General features: G+C 42.4%; 1 pseudogene across 1 annotated transcript; it reads left to right on the top strand.

Moving 5' to 3' along the window:
- The first annotated feature begins 4,766 nt into the window (after positions 1–4,766).
- Positions 4,767–20,853, top strand: LOC308308139 (protein NLRC3-like; annotated as a pseudogene). The gene is made up of 9 exons: positions 4,767–4,854; positions 5,592–7,409; positions 7,510–7,683; positions 7,803–7,976; positions 9,568–9,660; positions 9,796–9,836; positions 17,195–17,265; positions 17,654–17,726; positions 20,825–20,853. The product of its transcript is annotated as a protein NLRC3-like (transcript).
- The last annotated feature ends 220 nt before the right edge of the window (positions 20,854–21,073 follow it).

Below are 21,073 nucleotides of genomic sequence, written 5' to 3'. Positions count from 1 at the left end.
GTTTTCTGGGTCAAGGAATCGAATGAATGAATGATGGATGTAAAATGTTCTGGACCCCCACCCCCTTTCTGGGGGTTATCTATTTTGGGACCTCCCAGAACAGTACGCTAGCCAGTTAATGTCCGATTTTCATAATATTAGAGTTGTTTTGTAGGTTTTAAAACATCCCGAGTTCATTTATTAGACTTTTAAAGCAGCCAGAATAACCTTTCTGACTTTTGGTTGGGGTCTTTCCTCACCTGGGACCCACTAGACAGACCCCTGTCTAGGGGTCTGTCTCAGTAATCGCTCTGCTACTGCTCCAGAACAATGTTAAATTAGATCATAATTGAAGCATAAAAGCTGTTGTAGCTGGGCTCTGAAAACAAAAATGAGAAGTAGCAAATACCAGGGGTCTTCCACAGGGGGTCCGGAACCCCTGCTGGGTCCTCAGAGTTACTACAGGGGGCCCGCCAATCTTGATGGGATCTTTTTTTTTTTCACATTTGAAACTGAAACTTTGAATGTTTTTATGTATCCTGGGTTTATTGCGGCCATAGGTCGCAGTTTGCGACCATAGGTCACAGTTTACTATCAGAACCGTCACATCTTGACCGTATCTATCTGTCTGTCTGGACGGGTAACGCTTTTTTGTTGATTGACTCTCACACTCTGGCATCCCGCTCTGACATCACTGTGATGTCAGGGAACCAAATCCCCTTTATGCCCATATATGGAGATCCCTGTGATGCCAGGGGAACCATAAAAGGACAACTAGGTAGTCATCCGGCAACAGCTCACAGCTGTGAAGCCGGGAGGAGTTCAGATTGACAATCAGGTTCACAGGAGGGGAGGGTGCGAGCAAAGTGTGGTAGAACAGGGGAAGGGCAAGGGCCAGACCCAGAATTTGACATAATGAAAGTATTGCAACTTCTCACTTGTGCAGACTAACGTGTCCATTTATTGCACTGCACTCACACTGACAACACAACACACACACATACACACCTCTTTGTTATTGTCACCCCAAAACCCTCACCATATCCTCTTAACTCATTTTGTGCCAATCCCGAGAATACTCGTAAAAAATACTCGAGTATCACATGGTGCCGATCCCGAGTATACTAGTGAAAAGTACTCTATTACTGTAACGGCGGTTCTCCTACCCTGTTGCTGCGCGGAAGGTCCTGACACGATCGCCCTCGCCGATTCATCATCATCACGGATCCACGAGCACAAAATAGTAATCCCATAACATTGAGGCAGACCGGGAATCTCATCTTTAATGTCCATTATCTCCAAACATCACTTTCAAAGGGAGGATGGCAGTAGATTCTCGCTTATATAACACATGTTGAAAAGCACCGATCCGCCATTACACAACAGCATGTTGACGACGAGCGATTCCGGTGAATGACGTCAAACCGGAAGTGTTTACGCTATGGACTTCTGGCCTTCACAATAAGACAACGGTCGTGGATGCAGCCTGCGGGAGGCACGCTGGACATTTTAATCCGTTAATTTCTGGAGCACAAAATGAGTTAAAGAGCCCATGGTCAATTATGCCCAAAAGGATTCACTACAATGCAGTCATTTCAGACATGCAGGATCTATTGTCTTCATCATTGTCATCTTCAATGTCCAACCTAATAGTGTTGACACAGTCTCCACCATGGAGTCAAAGGCAGGTTACTTGAGCAGCTGCACCGTCCCTTGCAGCCATATTTGATGAGCTCAAGTACTGCCTTTGGAGCAGGGAGGGCAAGACACCTGACTGGAAAATACCCTCCACTCTCTGAATTCCATCTATTTTCTTCGATTGGTGGAAGCTCAGGGCAATTTGTCAGGTATGATTTATCCTGCATTGTGACATAGTTGGCACGGATGTGGTAGCAGTGCAGCACGAGTTGGAGGTAGCATCTCACCCTCAGTTCTTTGACAGAAATAGTTACCATCTGAGTAATCGCAGGGTTGTTGGACCTTTTGAACTGTAAACATGGCATGTAAAATGCTTTAATGACTGCAATGTTGATGGAAGCTCACCAATAATAAGCTCAGGAGGAATGGAACCCTTTAAGGTCCTTGAAGTGGTTAATGACTTGGTCATCATCACCAGGCTTCAAGTAGGCATTGACCCATGTCTTTTTGGAGATTCCAACGAAATTCTCTTCCCCAGCCAGCACCAGAAAAATCATGTAGGCCAAGGAACCCTTGACATTTGTGACATCCAATAACTTGAACTTGCTTGAATAATGAATATGTGTGTGCACTTCCACAAAATCATGTCCCTTGATGAAGGTATCGTATTATGATGCCTACTTTGTCATACCTGACAAATTGCCCCAAGCTTCGATCAATCGAAGAAAATAGATGGCATTTAGAGAGTGGAGGGAATGTTCCAGTCAGGTGTCTTGCCCTCCCTGCTCCAAAGGCAGTACTTGAGCCCATAAAATTTGGCTGCAAGGCAGGTTGCACTCCTCCCTGCAAATGCTATGGTGGAGACTTTCAACACAATATGTCTTGCAAATTAGGGAGGACATGTACAGTATTTTAGTGAATCTCTTTGGGCATAATTGACCATGAGCTATTTAAGAGGATAGGGTGAGGGTTTTGGGGTGACGATTAACAAAGAGGTGTGTGTGTGTGTGTGTGTGTGTGTGTGTGTGTGTGTGTGTGTGTGTGTGTGTGTGTGTGTGTGTGTGTGTGTGTGTGTGTGTGTGTGTGTGTTTGTCAGTGTGAGTGCAGTGCAATAAATGGACACGTTAAGTCTGCACACCCAAAGTGAGAAGTTGCAATACCTTAATCCCTGCAGTAACACCTGTCAACCATAACTGTCTAACACAAAAATTGTATAAATAATACTGAGAATACTAATAAATCATCGAAGTACAATACATAAACCCAGGATACATAAAAACATACATAAAAAATAAAATCCTTTCCCATTAAGATTTGGTTGCCCCCCTGTAGTAACTATGAGGACCTCCCAAGGGTCCCGGACCCCCTGAGGAAGACCTCTGGTATTTTGCTTACTCATTTTTGTTTTCAGAGCCCAGCTACAACAACTTTTATGCTTCAATTATGATCTAATTTAACATTGTTCTGGAGCAGGAGCAGAGCGATTACTGTGATAGGCTCATGGGTCTGTCTAGGGGGTCCCAGGTGAGGAAAGACCCCAACCAAAAGTCAGAACAGTTATTCTGGCTGCTTTAAAAGTCTAATGAATCAACTCAGGATGTTTTAAAACCTACAAAACTCTAATATTATGAAAAAGACATTAACTGGCTAGAGTACTGTTCTGGGAGGTCCCAAAATAGATAACCCCAAGAAAGGGGGTGGGGGTCCGGAACATTTTACACCCATCATTTACTTTACTGATTCCTTGACCCAGAAAACATAGGATTGGCATGTTTAATTAAGTTTCTAGGTTGTCTAGAAGCCAAGATAGCACAAATTATGTATTTTATGTCGGCCATTTTGAACGTCCAAAATGGCGGCTTTGCAGGTGTCTGTGCAAATGCAAACAAAGATTTTTGGATTCCCCATGGTCTGAAGATTCCAGAAATGTATAGTTTTACTAATCTCCATAAAAAGCCAACAAAAATACATAGTGGACCTGACTATCTGGACAATTTTCGATAGGCTGGAAACTGATCGCATTTGACAGAAGGAGGTCCCGCCCTCCGCGTATATACCCTGTCTGGGGGTGATCTTTCATCGGTTTAATTTTGCTTCTCATCGAGTGCACACACATTACATCTCAGTCCTTATTATTTATCAATTAGTCTCAACAGGACGGTCTTCTCAACCCTGGCCACGAGACACTTACGATCATAGAATGGACGACACAACAGCGGAATTGTACGTTTTCATTTTTAGATTTTCTCTATATCGAGAAAAGCCTAGCACAACAAACCTAGCCTAGCTCACCCATGTGGATAACGCGCTAGCTTTCCTCACATAGCTAGTACTGTTTGCTTAAAGAAGCTGGTGAGCATCATAACCTTGCCCCGCTTCCAACAACAAGACCTGAGGACGACCACAACGACAAGCCATGAGCCTCCCGGCTTACTCCGTGGAGAAGTAGGAAGGCCTCATCTGGACTGACCCTCAGGCCGCCACCACTTGGCTGGAGCGTTTCCTCTTAAAGATTGGGACAACGTGATGGAGGGGTCGGATGTTTCCTTTTAACAATTTAGCCAGCATTCATGCTAAAACACGTTTTCAGATATTGCCACGGTTGGCCGCCATAATGAGTAAATCTGTCTTTTTTATTATTATTTTTTTATCCCAGAATATCAAACTCCTCACTGTTGCCATCTGTGGTCACCACCTTGTATCATCCAGTTGTAGACCTTCGCGGTGATACAGGTCAGGCTGATGCCTTGGTAGTTGTCTGACTTCAAGAGGTCTCCTGCTTTAGGCACCGGGATGATGTTGGATAGAGACCACATGTCAGGCAGCTTGTTGGTTGGGACCCGAGAGAGAGAGAGTACCTCTGACCACAAAGTGTTCCCAGGCACATTGTGGACACGCGCCGAGACACGACGACCCTCATGGATTATTCTGGCTTGGTGCATGCCTGGCTGGGGTCCAGGGTTCCTCATGATGACCAGTCCAGAAACTTGTCTGATCACTCTGGTTTTCTCCTACGAACTTCAGAGAAAAAAGCGAGAGCTCTTGTTCACCCCTTGGGCCTCTGGGCACTACTGGGTGGCAGGGTTTCACTATATTGGGGTAATTAGTTTTCTCCCTGAGTCTTGGACAGCTAGGTATAGCTTCCTATGATGAGAGGTTGCGACCCAGCTCTGCTGGGGGCTCCCTCTCGTAGCAAGGTGGCAGTGTCCCTTGAGGCCTCTGTAGGGGCCGCTAAAGGTAGGTGCCCTCCATACTGTGACTCCATGACGGGACATGTCACTAACCTATGGGTACTCACAATCCTACGAATAGATCTCTGGATGGGGGTGTTTATCACATCTTCCCATAGCGAGTCACGGAGTGAGTCTTAGATATAAAACTATAGGTTACTAGCGTAACCCCGGTTTCATGATAAGAAGAACTAAGTGACTTGCTGAAACACCCTTCTTGTATGCATTCGAGAAGCAAAGGTGTTTTGTGTCCTTTAATTTAGCAGACGCTCTTAATCCAGAACGACTTACAATAAGCAAGGTAATATGTCACTACATCAATACATCAAATGGAAAGAAATAGTAGGCAAATCTAAGGGGGAAAAATCAAGAAAACAGCTGATGAAAGACTGCCCCCAGACAGGGTTTATACACGGAGGGCGGGACTTCCGCCTGTCAGGTGTGATCTAGCCTAGAAGAGCCCTGTGTATTCTATGATCTAGAAGGGCGGGGATACAACGGCAGCTCCAATCAGCAGCTCCCATCCATAGCGAGTCGCTTTGCTCGTCTTATCATAAAACGCTAGTAACCTAAAGTTTTCATATGGTCAATAATTAATCTGAAGTCAAACTGTTGCATATAGTTCAGCAGCAGACACATGATCCCTATTTAAATTAAGAAAAAAAACAAAAAAAAACAATACCTCTTATTTCAGGACCACATTTACCATTACATTACTTTGTCTTCTGTTCTTTGGCCATTTAGAAACTCTTACTCCTCAACAACAACTCAAGATGAGTCTGAAGACAAAGTCACAGCGTTTGTTTGGGTGGAACCTAAACGAAGAAGATCAAGGAAGCTCAACACCTCTGAAAGAGAGCTTCACAGAGATCTACATCACAACGGGAGGGACTGGAGAGGTCAATAATGAACATGAGATCAGACAGATTGAAGCAGTGTCCAGGAATTCATCCACAAAAGAAACACCAATCAAATGTGAAGACATCTTTAAAACTTTACCTACAGAAACTGATCCAATAAGAACAGTGATGACAAAGGGAGTGGCTGGCATTGGGAAATCAGTCCTCCTTCAGAAGAATACTTTGGACTGGGCAGAAGACAAAGCCAACCAGAGTACTCAATTCATGTTTCCTTTCACGTTCCGTGAGCTGAATTCTGTGACAAAGAAGTGCAGCTTGGAGGAACTTATGCATGACTTCTTTGTTGAAACCAAGGGTGTACCGATGTGCAACTTCAACAACACCAATACCATGTTCAGCTTTGATGGGTTAGATGAATTTAGGACTTCTCTGAACTTTGAGAAAAGTGAGATCATAACTGATGTCACAACACAAACCACTGTGGCTCTGCTGGTCATAAACCTCATCAAGGGAAAGCTGCTTCCCTCTGCACGCGTCTGGATAACCTCAAGACCCGCAGCAGCCAATCAGATCCCTGCTAAGTATTTTGACAGGGTGACAGAGGCAAGGGGATTCACTGGCCCCCAGAAGGAGACGTTCTTCAACAACAGATTCCGTGATGAGAAACACAAGGCCACAACAATCATCTCACACATCCAGTCATCACGGAGCCTCCATATCATGTGTCACATCCCAGTCTTCTGTTGGATCATTGCTGGAGTTCTGGAGAACATGTTGGGAGAACATGAGACAGTAGCACTTCCAAAGACCCTGACTGCGATGTTCATCCACTTCATACTGGTTCATTCCAAACAGAGGATGTTCATCCACTTCACACAGGTTCATTCGAATCAGAAGAAGAGTAACAAAGCTCAGGCACATTCTGAATTGAATCCAGGTCAGGCTATTCTGTCCCTGGGAAAACTGGCCTTTGAGCAGTTGGAGAATGGCTACCTGATCTTCTATGAAAAAGACCTAAAAGAGTGTGGCATTGATATCAAGATGCAGCAGTGTACTCAGGAGTGTTCACACAGTTCTTTAAAGAGGAGCATGGTGTGCAGACGGTCAAGGTGTTCAGCTTTGTCCATTTGAGTGTTCAGGAGTTCCTGGCTGCTCTTTATGTACATCACTCATTCATGGACACTGGTGTCAACCTACTGTCCCAGTCCTTCCGATGGTCTAAGCTTGTTACAAGGAAGGAAATCTACTTCTACCAGAGTGCTGTAGACAAGGCCATAGAGAGTCCAAATGGACACCTGGACTTGTTCCTCCGTTTTCTGCTGGGCCTCTCACTGGAAACCAACCAGAGACTGTTAGATACGTTGCTTCCTATGAAGACACGGAACATGTCTCAGACCAACCAGAAGACAATTGAGTACATCAAGAAGAAGATCAGGGAGAATCCATCTCAAGAAAAAAGCATCAACCTGTTCCACTGTCTGAATGAGCTGAATGATCATTCTCTGGAAGAGGAGATCCAACGCTACCTGCGCTCAGGAAGTCTCTCCTCTGCCAACCTCTCTCCTTCTCAGTGGTCAACTCTGGTCTTCATCTTGCTGTCATCAGGAAAGGAACTGGATGTGTTTGACCTGAAGAAATACTGTGCCTCAGAGGAGGCTCTCCTGAGGATGCTGCCAGTGGTCAAAGCCTCAAACAGAGCTCTGTAAGTGAACTGATGAAAGGATTCAAGTCATATATTATCTCATCTTGTTTTATAGGCAAGGAAATACAAACATTTCTTACAATCACTATTGTGTCCTCAGGCTGAGTGGCTGCAACCTCACAGAGAGAAGTTGTGAGCAGTTATCATCCGCTATCAGCTCCAGCTCCTCTACTTTGACAGAACTGGATCTCAGTGAAAATGATCTGCAGGATTCTGCAGTAAATAAACTCTGTGTTGGACTGGAGAGTCCACACTGTAAACTGACAGCTCTCAGGTCAGTATTCCTGAACCTCTTACAGAAGACTATTTATATCCTGACTAAGATACATATGGAGTTGACCTGATACATTTTGATAAATCATTATTCTGATTCTGATTCTATTGTTTCTCCAGGCTGAGTGGCTGTAACCTCACAGAGAGATGTTGTGAGCAGTTATCATCAGTTATCAGTTCCAGCTCCTCTAATTTGACAGAACTGGATCTCAGTCAGAATTATCTACAGGATGAAGGCATTCAGAGGCTCTGTGTTGGACTGGGGAGTCCACACTGTAAACTGAAGACCCTCAGGTCAGTGTTCCTGAACCTTTTAACAGAAGAACATTTATACCATGGCTTAAATATAAATGGAGTTTACCTAATTCATTGATTTATATTTAATGAGGAGACAGATGTCGAATGCAAATATCAAGAATCCCTTCACACTTTTATTAAACAGGCTATTAAAACATTGGAACATGAATTAAATTAGAAAATTAAACTAGGACTATCACCTTTTAGCATCTCGCTAGCAGCTCCAGTATAGAACCAGTGACACTCTGTTCTCCTCAGTAATAAAGCAATGTTAGCATCTCGCTAGCAGCTCCAGTATAGAACCAGTGACACTCTGTTCTCCTCAGTAATAAAGCAATGTTAGCATCTCGCTAGCAGCTCCAGTATAGAACCAGTGACACTCTGTTCTCCTCAGTAATGAAGCAATGTTAGCATCTCGCTAGCAGCTCCAGTATAGAACCAGTGACACTCTGTTCTCCTCAGTAATAAAGCAATGTTAGCATCTCGCTAGCAATCCAGTATAGTACCAGTGACACTCTGTTCTTGTCAGTAATAAAGCAACGTTAGCATCTCGCTAGCAGCTCCAGTATAGAACCAGTGACACTCTGTTCTCCTCAGTAATGAAGCAACGTTAGCATCTCGCTAGCAGTTCCAGTATAGAACCAGTGACACTCTGTTCTCCTCAGTAATAAAGCAACGTTAGCATCTCGCTAGCAGCTCCAGTATAGAACCAGTGACACTCTGTTCTCCTCAGTAATAAAGCAATGTTAGCATCTCGCTAGCAGCTCCAGTATAGAACCAGTGACACTCTGTTCTCCTCAGTAATAAAGCAATGTTAGCATCTCGCTAGCAGCTCCAGTATAGAACCAGTGACACTCTGTTCTTGTCAGTAATAAAGCAATGTTAGCATCTCGCTAGCAGCTCCAGTATAGAACCAGTGACACTCTGTTCTTGTCAGTAATAAAGCAATGTTAGCATCTCGCTAGCAGCTCCAGTATAGAACCAGTGACACTCTGTTCTCCTCAGTAATAAAGCAATGTTAGCATCTCGCTAGCAGCTCCAGTATAGAACCAGTGACACTCTGTTCTCCTCAGTAATAAAGCAATGTTAGCATCTCGCTAGCAGCTCCAGTATAGAACCAGTGACACTCTGTTCTTGTCAGTAATAAAGCAATGTTAGCATCTCGCTAGCAGCTCCAGTATAGAACCAGTGACACTCTGTTTTCGTCAGTAATAAAGCAAATTTAGCATCTTGCTAGCAGCTCCAGTATAGAACCAGCGACACTCTGTTCTCCTCAGTAACGTTAGCATCTTGCTAGCATCTTGCTAGCAACGTTAGCATCTTGCTAGCAGCTCCAGTATAGAACCAGCGACATGTTGTTCTCGTCAGTAATAAAGGGAAAGCTGACCAAAGAGAAGACAAAGAGTGTCAAAGAGCAGCAGACGTTAGCATGCATGCTACATGGAGAGCACAACGCTTAATCAGCTCATATGTAAACAAACACATCTGAAACCAAACTGTCAATGTGCGTGCGTGCGTGCGTGTTGTGTAGGTTGTCAAGCTGCATGATCTCAGAGAAAGGCTGTTCTCATCTGATCTCCGCTCTCAGGTCCAACTCTCATCTGGAAGTGTTGGATTTGAGCTACAACCATCCAGGAGACTCAGTGGAGCTTCTCTCTGCTCTACCACTGCAGACTCTCAGGTATGGATGTTCTAGTAGGTTTAGAGGGGATCATGCTGTGATTCTGTATAGTGTTTAATGCTGTAAAATCATTATCAATCAACGTTCCTATTAACATATAGAATATTCACACCTTTGTCTCTCCTCCAACCCCAGTGTGGAGCATTCTGGAGAGAACAGACTGCTTCCTTTGAAGTGTAAGTGTGTATTCCTTTTCATTCATGAAATCAAATCAGCAAACACAATATTTGCTTTGCTTTATTTGTTTATTTGGTCTGGATAATGCTTATTAATGAATACTAAAACATGATGTTTGTATTTCTTACACAAGATTAACTCTTTTACTGCCACATAATTTAACAAAAAGCTTCATCCACTGCCAGCTAAATTTGAGAATTGTCGCTCATCTTTGAAGGCCTACTGGAGAAAATTGGCTTTGACTATAAAGACAACAATTATATGGCAACGAAGAATAGAATGTCTACTTTGCAACAGAAAAAGATTTCGTGTTTTTATCATGTTCTATTCATTAGCTAGAAGCTGCTGAATATGGCCTAAAAAACAGCTCTTTGAGAACATAAAGCTGAGAAAAATGCATTTTTGTGAAGAAGACATTTTCAGGCAGAAATCTCTCTTTAGCCTTTTATTGTTGGCTTCAGTAACATCACACCTATGATCAGTGGTTGTTTACAAACAAATTCAAAAAAATAAAAACAAGAAAAAGTGTTTTTTTACACACTTTTAGTGTGTAAGAGCAGTAAGAGCAGTGCAGAACATTGACACAGTGACATGAGATTCAGCCTGAATCCTGCTTCAGCTTTCAGGGTTCTCTTTATCTCACACTTTTTAGGTTGAAGTACAGTACAAATGATTGTCTAGTTTTACGGGGGGTGGGCTGTAAGGTCGCAAGTGAATGACCTAGCTTTTCATTCAGCCTGCACAGGGCCTGGGGCTCCATTCTGTTTCACTACAGCCAGGCTCCTCCGGAAGGGCTACACCGAGTCTGCACCACGTACACAAGCCTATGGTCGATCTGTAAATTATACAAATACATAATTACTATAAAATACATGAAAAATAGTACACCTCCAAGCTCACAACGCGTCACAGCAGAATGGGTGGAGGTTGGGGGCCTAATATTTTCATCAAAAGGCTGTTTTAGAAATTCTCTAACATTCTATGCACTTCACTGCTTACCACACAAATATATATATAAACTATATATATATAGTAATTATGTAAAAACAGCATTCATGGTCTGGAGAGGGCACTTTTTACAGATGGATAAAAGGGCAGGGGCTCCAGCCCCCTTTGATGTCTATGTGAGCATGTGTCTGGTGCTAAGTCTGCTTTACAGAAAAAAGGTTTTTGTTCTTTACCTATCCTTGTCCTTGGACGACTACGATGTGGCAATGAAGAAGTAGGCTCATCATCGTCGACTCATCATCTAAAATCATAGCCAGGAAATTATCAAAAGGTTTATATGTAAACAAATCAATTTACAATTTTGACATTTAGCAAATGACTTACAATAAGTTCATATGTAATACATAAAATGCAGATATAGTAAATAGTTACCATGCATTTACTGTCACAGTGAAATGCCCTTTATAGCCTACCCTGTATGTATAATATATAAAATGTCACAATGCAACATAGCTCTGTTTACACAAAGCTGTACTCCCTCCAACTGTATATATGTTCCCCATTTTCAACAGTTTTTATTTGTAACACTTGCTTTGGCAATGTAAACATATGTTTTCTCATGCCAATAAAGCTCCTTTGAATTGAACTGAAAAGCTACATCATCAGCTACTGATGATGATGATGATGATGATGACGACATAGCACACGTAAAAAGAAACCTCTCCCTCTCTCACAAACACACGCATCGTACGCACGCACACACAAACTAAGCCAATAAATCCTAAATTCCCATCAAATAATCCTAGTAGCTGTGCAGTGCACGTACACTACACGCGGTACGTGCACGCGCGTGATAGGAACTCCACGTGTCCTGTGTAGCGACAAAAACAAACGCATGCACGTGGATCCTAACTGCTTGGATCAAGTTACTGATCCGGTCCGGATACGGAAACATTTCTTGCATGTATGTGTACGTGTAAATAGCCGGATGCAGTAGGCGGGCTCTAGACCGGATCCCACTGGTGTATTCGCAATAGAGATCACTCTGACCAGACCAGGCTTTAGGCTTGTCAATCAAACCAGGCTTCCTCACGGATGCAGTGGAAAGCCTGAAGCGATGTTTTCACTTCACATACAGTCACATGCAGATGCACTGGATTCAAGTCTTACCACGTTGGACAGTATAATCATGGCCATCGTCCAGTGAGTCTCTGCCTCTGTACGTCTGGCTGTTGAATGGGTGGCGGCGGTCACGGCGGGCGGCGATCTCTACTGCGCCGGAGATGTGTGTCCACTGTGCCGTGCCGGGATCCATCCAGCGCGGGGGTCTCACTCTCAGGAACGAACGGCGGAGGTGTCAGGTACGGCGGGGGTCTCCGAGTCCATATCGGGATATCAGGAGGCTCTTGATGCACTTTTTGACCCGGTTCTTCGCGACCAACGGCACCAAGAAATGGAATATGTTTCTCTTCAAAGCCAACGGCTACACTACAGGAATCTTTTTATCTTCTTCTTCATCATCATCATCATCATCATCACGACCACCACCACCATTCGTGGTGGGCGCTGCCTGGTCCTGGGTCACCAACGCGGGTAGGTTTGTAATCCTAATTCTAACAAAGTTTGTTGTCGAAACTTTTCTTCCGTGGATCTGCTGTGTGGTTCTGCTACCTCGGCCGTGGGGTGGTGGGGGATGGTCGCTTTGCTTCGGCGGAATGATACAAACAAGCTGAGCAGGGCATACTACTTGGCCTAATACATCTCAATATTCTAGTACTGCTAAATACGAATTACTACCTACTACAATTACAATACTACTAATACTTTAAAACAACTGATTTCCGACAAAAAGATCGCTTTTACCAACATTTCTCTACTAACAGTCCGATGCATAAAACAATATAGTCCCTCAAGGCTAGCAGCTATAGGCAGGCGCAGAGTCGCTCTGGGCAGGCGGAGCCAGGACAGTCTGTTTACTTTTTTTTTTATGACCGGTTTCCGGCTGTCCTCAAAACGACACCGACGACCAATTATGCATTCAAAAGTTGCGCAAGGACGTCTTTTATCATAATCCATAAAAAACATCAAACGAACGAACGGCCGTATTGGCCGTCCCCACTCTCTAGAATTGGGGCGAACAGGAACGTCCAAAGCAGTATAAGAGTTAAGTGTGAAATAGGTTTAGTGTAAGCTAATTTCCATCCGTACTTCCCTATACATACATACATAACAATAGAAATACATAGATAATAAAACACTCAATTACAATCAGACAGAGGCCTGTTAAAAACCTTCAAGAAACTTAGTGTATATAACAGTAGAGTATAACTACTCTACCAGTAAGACACCTAAGGGGAAAAAAGCACAGGACGGAATTCATTATTAATATATATCGGACCAGTTACCCATATATGGAGATCCCTGATACCCATATATGGAGATCCATGTATATGGAGAGATGGGAATATTGGTTGGATCAGCCGTTCTAAAAAAAAAGAAGAAAAAAAAAAGAAAAAAGTTTCATACAACTGTACATTGTGCAAGTAACGGCAGGCTCCCCCTGGACGTGATAAAGATAAAGATAACGATATGTCGGCGTTCACGTAAATTTTGCCTTTATCTTTTTGGCTTATCTTATCTTTATCGTTGTGGTGAGGACACTGCCATCCACTTCAATTGAAAACATTATCTTTATCATTATCACACACACACACACACACACACACACACACACACACACACACACACACACACACACACACACACACACACACACACACAGTGCAGTAGAACTTGACCGTTGCAAAGGGAGGCTCACAGATGCTACTTACACGTTATGTGCTTAAAGGGGATGACCTTGCCTGGCTCAAGCCAATAGACCCGCCCACTCTCTGAGTGGACTGCTTCTCTTGGTCTGGAAGTGGCCTATGACGCGTCTCTTGATATCGGTGTCTTGGCGAACCGACCAATAAAATCAATGCAAGACGGAGGAGGGGTGGGTCTAACTTTTGAAAATCAACAGAAACAGTGGAGGGAGGGGTGACTCACCAGAGTTCTTAATTGCCTCCTTTGAACTTCAGAAGAGCTAAAAAATACAAGTGTCGATAGCTCGTTAGTGATTCTCTCTAATCAATGAAACATCAAAGACAACGACCTGTTTGGTGCATGTCATAGAGGGGAGGGGGAGGAGGGAATGTTTTGTGTGCAAAAGTCAAACACAACCCCTCCCACCAGATCTCTTGTGATTGGGAATTTCACATTTCAAATTCCCTCCCCTTTGTAATCAAATAGAATAGGGACAACTTCAGACTCAAGCTCCAGCGTAGAGTCTGAAATCAGGCTAGGGATGACCACCCATTTTCAGTAATCAACTATATATTTTAGTTAATGTTGATGAGTGAACATTAGCCCAAGTGCCCCCCTCCTGTTGAGGGGAACGGAGTTGTGACGATTTGGGGGTCACGTGACCAGTGACGTCGGCTCTCTGGTAAATGTAGCCTGCCTCCTTACATTCCAGTGGGATACTTCCAACTCGGCAGAAACAGCGCGACTTCAATTGAAATACAGAGCCTTTTGAACCATGTCAGTTGTATTATGTACAAGGGATTGTGAGCTAGAATATGTATCCATATGCCATCCAAAACGAGCAGGATCTACTCCTACCGACATTATTACTTTGTTTACACGGAACTAGGAACGGGTGGAAATCATATGCCCATATTTGGTGGAACGTGATTACGTGGTTTACTCTTGTGTTTGGTTTTATCTATTTAGCTCACGTGTTTTCTCTCTCCTCTCTTGTTTTTCTCATAATAAAATAATAAATACTCGCACTCTGTAATGACGTCATTACAGTGGCGCTCCCATGCGTGCTCCGCGCTCGGTCGCGTAGCAAGTGACGTTTGGACAGTTTGATGTGACTTGCATGTGACTTGCATATAACTCTATGGGGTGGATGTGGTTGCTGCTTTCAGACTGAGTCAGATGTCCTCAGATCCGGATTTGAAACCACCTCTGGATGTGGTTTTTCAAAATTGGATTTCATGTGACCTGCATGTGACCTGTCTGGATTTAGACTATTTAAAAAAATATCGGATTCCACTTTTGATGTGACTCAGATCTGATTCAGGCTAGATTTGGGTGGCAGTGTAAACCAGGCCCTAGTCTCCTAAAGAAACCCTTTAGGGCGGATTTACACTGCAGTCAAATCCAGACCAAATCCGATTTGGTTCTCAAATCTGATCTTTTGGCCCGACTTTTCACACTGCATTTGCAAGCGCACAGATCTGATCTGTGCGTTCTGACAGATTTTAACAGCGTCAGCCCAAAGCTGCCCTGCGGCGACATATCTGCTTTGGTTACCGTGGTAACGACGTCGGCGTCATGACGTCACGTCACAACGTTGACGCTAGTTGATCACGTGTTCAGGAAATGCGACATAACAGATAAGTGACAACAATAAAAACTTTTTCTCTCCTTTTCTTCACTCTTGTGTTTCGCTCTTCTCTCTGGTTGTATCTATTTAGCTCAAGTGTTTTCTCTCTCCTCTCTTGTTTTTCTCATGTGCTCAGCGCGCCGTAATATGCGCTGTAATCAAAATTTGATTTTTTACTATTTAATAGTAAATAATCGTGCTCTGTAATGACGTCGGCGCTCCGCGCTCGGGTTGCGCAGCAAGTGACGCTGGGCCAGTTTGATGTGACTTGCATGTGACCTGCATATAATGTTCTGTTTGATATGCTGTGGTTTCATGTTTCATTATAACTAGTAAGACGCCTCAGGGCGACATGCGACTTGTGCCAATTCTCGCAGCGCAACGCGTTGTGAGCTTGTAGCTCTGCTATTTTCAAACATGTTGTACTTTTACTTTTTGTACTTTAAGTATATTTTGATGCCAAAACACTTTTGTACTTTTACTGAAACCTGCACTGAGCGCTCCACAAAGCAACACATTGATTACATGAAACAAGCACCTGCGCATGCAGTCTCAAATGTTTGTAAACAAGAAATCTGTCTATATAATGCCAGGTACATACTGTTTTATTATAGGCTACTGTATATCATTTGAAAAATACCCATCATAGCATTTGGGAAGGCATATACCGGTAGCCTATCCAAGCGCCGCCTTATCTTTTCAGTTTGTTTCTTGATTTTTACTATTAGCCTACCAAACGTACGTAAACCATTTGAAATATAGCCAATCAACAATTACAAGTGTGCGTCGCCTCGAGTTTGAAGATCTGCTATTTTCCAGCTACACCAGGCTCACAGATAGCGCGAGCCCCGGATGATACGCATGCTGTAAAAAATAAGATTGGTTTTATTTTGTACGCACACAAACGCGTTGTGTACACAGACTCCTCAGCTCTCCCGTACAAATACTCCCTCCTCCTATTATCAGACAGTTAAACTCTTAAACCATCAATACTTCCTCCTTCTGTTTGTAAACCAAACCTCTGTTGAATGCAAGGCGTTGTGAGCTTGTAGATCTGCTACTTTTGGCTAATACTCTCAGAATAGAGATGCTAGGGTTCAGATGGTTAGTATAAAAAAGAAAGTAAAAAGAAAAGCAAGGATTTGTCGGCCTCCTGTAGTAACTCTGAGGACCCTCTAGGGGTCCCGGACCCCCTGTTGAAGACCCCTGTTTATATCAATGGATACTGACAGTGTGTGTGTGTGTGTGTGTGTGTGTGTGTGTGTGTGTGTGTGTGTGTGTGTGTGTGTGTGTGTGTGTGTGTGTGTGTGTGTGTGTGTGTGTGTGTGTGTGTGTGTGTGTGTGTGTGTGTGTGTGTGTGTGTGTGTGTGTGTGTGTGTGCGCACGTGCGTGCATGCGTGCGTGTGTGCGTGTGATTAATGTGTGTGAGAGAGAGAGACAGAGACAAAGAGGGAGAGAGAGAGAGAGAGAGAGTCAGTATATTCTCCGTGGAGCATAAATCTTATGTTTTTCAGACAAAAAAGCAGATCTACAAACTCTACAAGGTGTTGTGAGCTTGTAGATCTGCTATTTTCACTGTTATAGAATGTGTTAGTAATAAGAACAACAACCGACAACAAGGATTGATAAATTCATTGATTTAACAGTAATAGTGTAAATATCAGATCTACAATACATTGCTCACTATACATTGTGGTGAGCTTATAGATCTGTTATTTTCAATAGTTTGGATTAATATGGAGATGCAAGGTTTCTGCCTGGCAGCAACGATATACTCAGCACGGAAAGTTAGAATAACAGATCTACAAATACACAACACATCACATTGTGCGCTTGTAGATCTGCTAATTTCACTATCTTGTAAAATGTTTTATAGTTTTAAGTTCTAAAATGTCCAGCATTAATAACATGTCCAACACAGTGACACCAGCTGTAAAGTGTTTCATTAGTTGTGATGTTTTGTTTTTCTCACAGATTCCTGTCAACTTTCACTGGATGAAAACACAGCGAGCAACGAGCTCGAACTGTCAGAGGAGAACAAGAAGGTGACTTGGACATTAGGAGACCAAGGTCGTCCTGAACATAAAGAAAGATTTACCCCTTACCCTCAGGTGTTGAGTAGAGAGAGTCTCCCTGAACGCTCTTACTTTGAAGTAGAATGGAGTGGAGGTGTTGATATAGCAGTCAGTTATAAAGACATCAGCAGAGAGGGGGATTCATCATTCTTTGGACTCAATAAAAAGTCCTGGGTGTTAAGGTGTTATGATTCATCCTACAGGTTCCGTCACAACAGCATTAAGACTGTCCTGTCAGGACGTCCCTCCACAGTGGGGGGTGAGGCTGGGGGGGTCGTGGGGGTTTACTCAGATCACACAACAGGATGTGTGTCTTTTTACAGTGTTGGTGAAAACACTCTGACTCTCCTTCATACAGAGAAAACCACCTTCACACAACCTCTCTATGCAGGGATATGGACTGTTGGTACAGCAGAGGTCTGTAAGATCTGGTAAACATGTCCCTGTTAGGGTTAGAGGTCACCCAGGAGGTCAGAGGTCACCAAGGGGTTAGAGGTCAGGGCTTAGAGGTCACAGGGGTCAGGGGTGAGAGGTCAGACGTTCCTCAGTTCCTCAGGGTTAGGGTTAAGAGATCAGAGGTCAGACCCCCCCCCCACACACACACACACACACACACACACACACACACACACACACACACACACACACACACACACACACACTACATGTCTGCAGAAAATAGCAGATCTACAAGCTCACAGCACGGCGCTGGTTAATGGTGGTACAGAAGAGGTCTGTAAGATCTGGTAAACATGTCTCTGTTAGGGTTAGAGTCCAAGGTCACCCAGGGGTCAGAGGTCAGGTGTCAAAGTTCAGCAGTCAGATGATGATGAATAGAATTCTACATTAAGTTGATTCATTTTAATCATATTAAGATGTGTCAATATTAATAAACAACTTCAATACACTGATGTGATCATTACAGTATGAAGTTATTTCCATGTATGACGTTAATATGATGTTATTTATATTTATGATCTAAAAATATCACAGCAGAAGAGTAGAGGTTTGGAGTCCTTCTCAAAAGGAACTATTTACTGTTTATTTATGGAACTATTGGCTCATTTAGGGGAGAGGAGGGGAGGAGAGGAGAGGGGGGGGAGGAGAGGAGAGGAGAGGAGAGGAGAGGAGAGGAGAGGAGAGGAAAATAGCTATTCTCTGCGTTCCTTAATGATGTTTATGAACATATCAACATTTAAATAGTTATCGTTTCTCATCAGAAACACCAGTAAAATAATTTAAGTTAAATTAATAGTTAAAGTTAAATTAATTGTTAAAGTTAAATGAATAGTTAAAGTTGAATTAGTTAAATTAGTTAAAGTTAAATGAATTGTTAAAGTTAAATGAATAGTTAAAGTTAAATTAGTTAAATTAGTTAAAGTTAAATTAATAGTTAAAGTTAAATTAGTTAAATTAGTTCAAGTTAAATGAATAATTAAAGTTAAATTAGTTAAATTAGTTAAAGTTAAATTAATAGTTAAAGTTAAATTAGTTAAATTAGTTCAAGTTAAATGAATAATTAAAGTTAAATTAGTTAAATTAGTTAAAGTTAAATTAATAGTTTAAGTTAAATTAGTTAAATTAGTTCAAGTTAAATGAATAATTAAAGTTTATTGCTTTTAAAAACAACACATTAAACTGTTAAACTACAACATGAAGAATGCTTCATGTATTCTGCTATGTGCCCATACCACCACAAGGTGGCAGCAAAGACTATATTTTGCTTTTATTGTATATTGAGCTTTAAACCCCCAAAATGACTTTTTTTCTCCCTATTGATTAGGCCAGCCTACTCATGCCATGGAGACTTGAGTTCAATAATATTTTGGTTGTAGGCTATTTGTTGAATTCCTAAGACAACAATGTATCATAGTAAATTTACCCTGATAGTTTCCCCATCCAGGGCCATGCATTCTGGTCCCCATCCAGAACCAATGGGGGTAGAAATGTACTTTAATCACATGTTTGTCTTAGGAATGTGACAAATACAAAAACATATTATTGAACTCAAGTCTCCATGTTGTGAGTAATCAATAGAAAAACAATTAGGGGGTGAACTACTCCTTAAAGACAGACAGACATACAGAACCCCCTTACTTTACCCTTTCTACTCTGTCTATACATAACATGTGTTTTATATTTGTGATGTTTGGCTGTTGAATGTTTTGGTGCTGCTTTATGTGTTGATTGAACATCAATGACCACAATGGAAACAAGACCATAAGGACTGTACTCGTTCTGGGCCATGTGGGTACACTGCAGGCCCCCCATGAATGTTCTTCATAGGGGGAGGAGGGGGTTTAACCCATTTAGACTGGGAATGCATTATTACGTGTTATGTTGTGCTTTAACTATTGAAAAATAGCAGATATACAAGCTCACAGCGCAGCACAGAGTGCCATGCTGCGAGCTTGTAGATCTGCTATTTTTTTTAAATCGTGACAATTTGTTCAAATCCTCCTAAGGTTTTTTGAAAAAAAAAAAAAGGAAAAGAAAAAGTTATTGGTGCTCAAAGTTTTTCATGTGAAGGACCCCCAAAAGGAAGTTCCAGAGACCCCCCAGAAGCAAAATTTGAGTTACAGACGTTCGCTTAAAAATGCATTTTAGATTTGCACACATTTCATTTTTTTGCACACCTACTGCACATGCTACTTAAAAAAAATTTTTTTTTTATTATTGTACTATATAGTAAAGTCTATGAGAGCCCAACTTTGATTGGCTCCCATAGGTTTCCCAAGACAAATCTGTGATGTCCCTACAGCCAACAATGTTCCATGTGTCATGTTCTAACTGTGTGATGTCCCTATAGCCAACAATGTTCCATGTGTCATGTTCTAACTGTGTGATGTCCCTATAGCCAACAATGTTCCATGTGTCATGTTCTAACTGTGTGATGTCCCTATAGCCAACAATGTTCCATGTGTCATGTTCTAACTGTGTGATGTCCCTATAGCCAACAATGTTCCATGTGTCATGTTCTAACTGTGTGATGTCCCTATAGCCAACAATGTTCCATATGTCATGTTCTAACTGTGTGATGTCCCTATAGCCAACAATGTTCCATGTGTCATGTTCTAACTGTGTGATGTCCCTACAGCCAACAATGTTCCATATGTCATGTTCTAACTGTGTGATGTCCCTATAGCCAACAATGTTCCATATGTCATGTTCTAACTGTGTGATGTCCCTATAGCCAACAATGTTCCATGTGTCATGTTCTAACTGTGTGATGTCCCTATAGCCAACAATGTTCCATATGTCATGTTCTAACTGTGTGATGTCCCTATAGCCAACAATGTTCCATATGTCATGTTCTAACTGTGTGATGTCCCTATAGCCAACAATGTTCCATGTGTCATGTTCTAACTGTGTGATGTCCCTATAGCCAACAATGTTCCATATGTCATGTTCTAACTGTGTGATGTCCCTACAGCCAACAATGTTCCATATGTCATGTTCTAACTGTGTGATGTCCCTACAGCCAACAATGTTCCATGTGTCATGTTCTAACTGTGTGATGTCCCTACAGCCAACAATGTTCCATGTGTCATGTTCTAACTGTGTGATGTCCCTACAGCCAACAATGTTCCATATGTCATGTTCTAACTGTGTGATGTCCCTATAGCCAACAATGTTCCATATGTCATGTTCTAACTGTGTGATGTCCCTATAGCCAACAATGTTCCATGTGTCATGTTCTAACTGTGTGATGTCCCTACAGCCAACAATGTTCCATGTGTCATGTTCTAACTGTGTGATGTCCCTATAGCCAACAATG

Source organism: Nannobrachium achirus, assembly GCF_963921795.1.
Source record: "Nannobrachium achirus genome assembly, chromosome: 22".
Taxonomy (NCBI): domain Eukaryota; kingdom Metazoa; phylum Chordata; class Actinopteri; order Myctophiformes; family Myctophidae; genus Nannobrachium; species Nannobrachium achirus.
The sequence above is the reverse complement of the archived record's forward strand: the minus strand, read 5'-3'. Positions and strand labels throughout refer to the sequence as shown.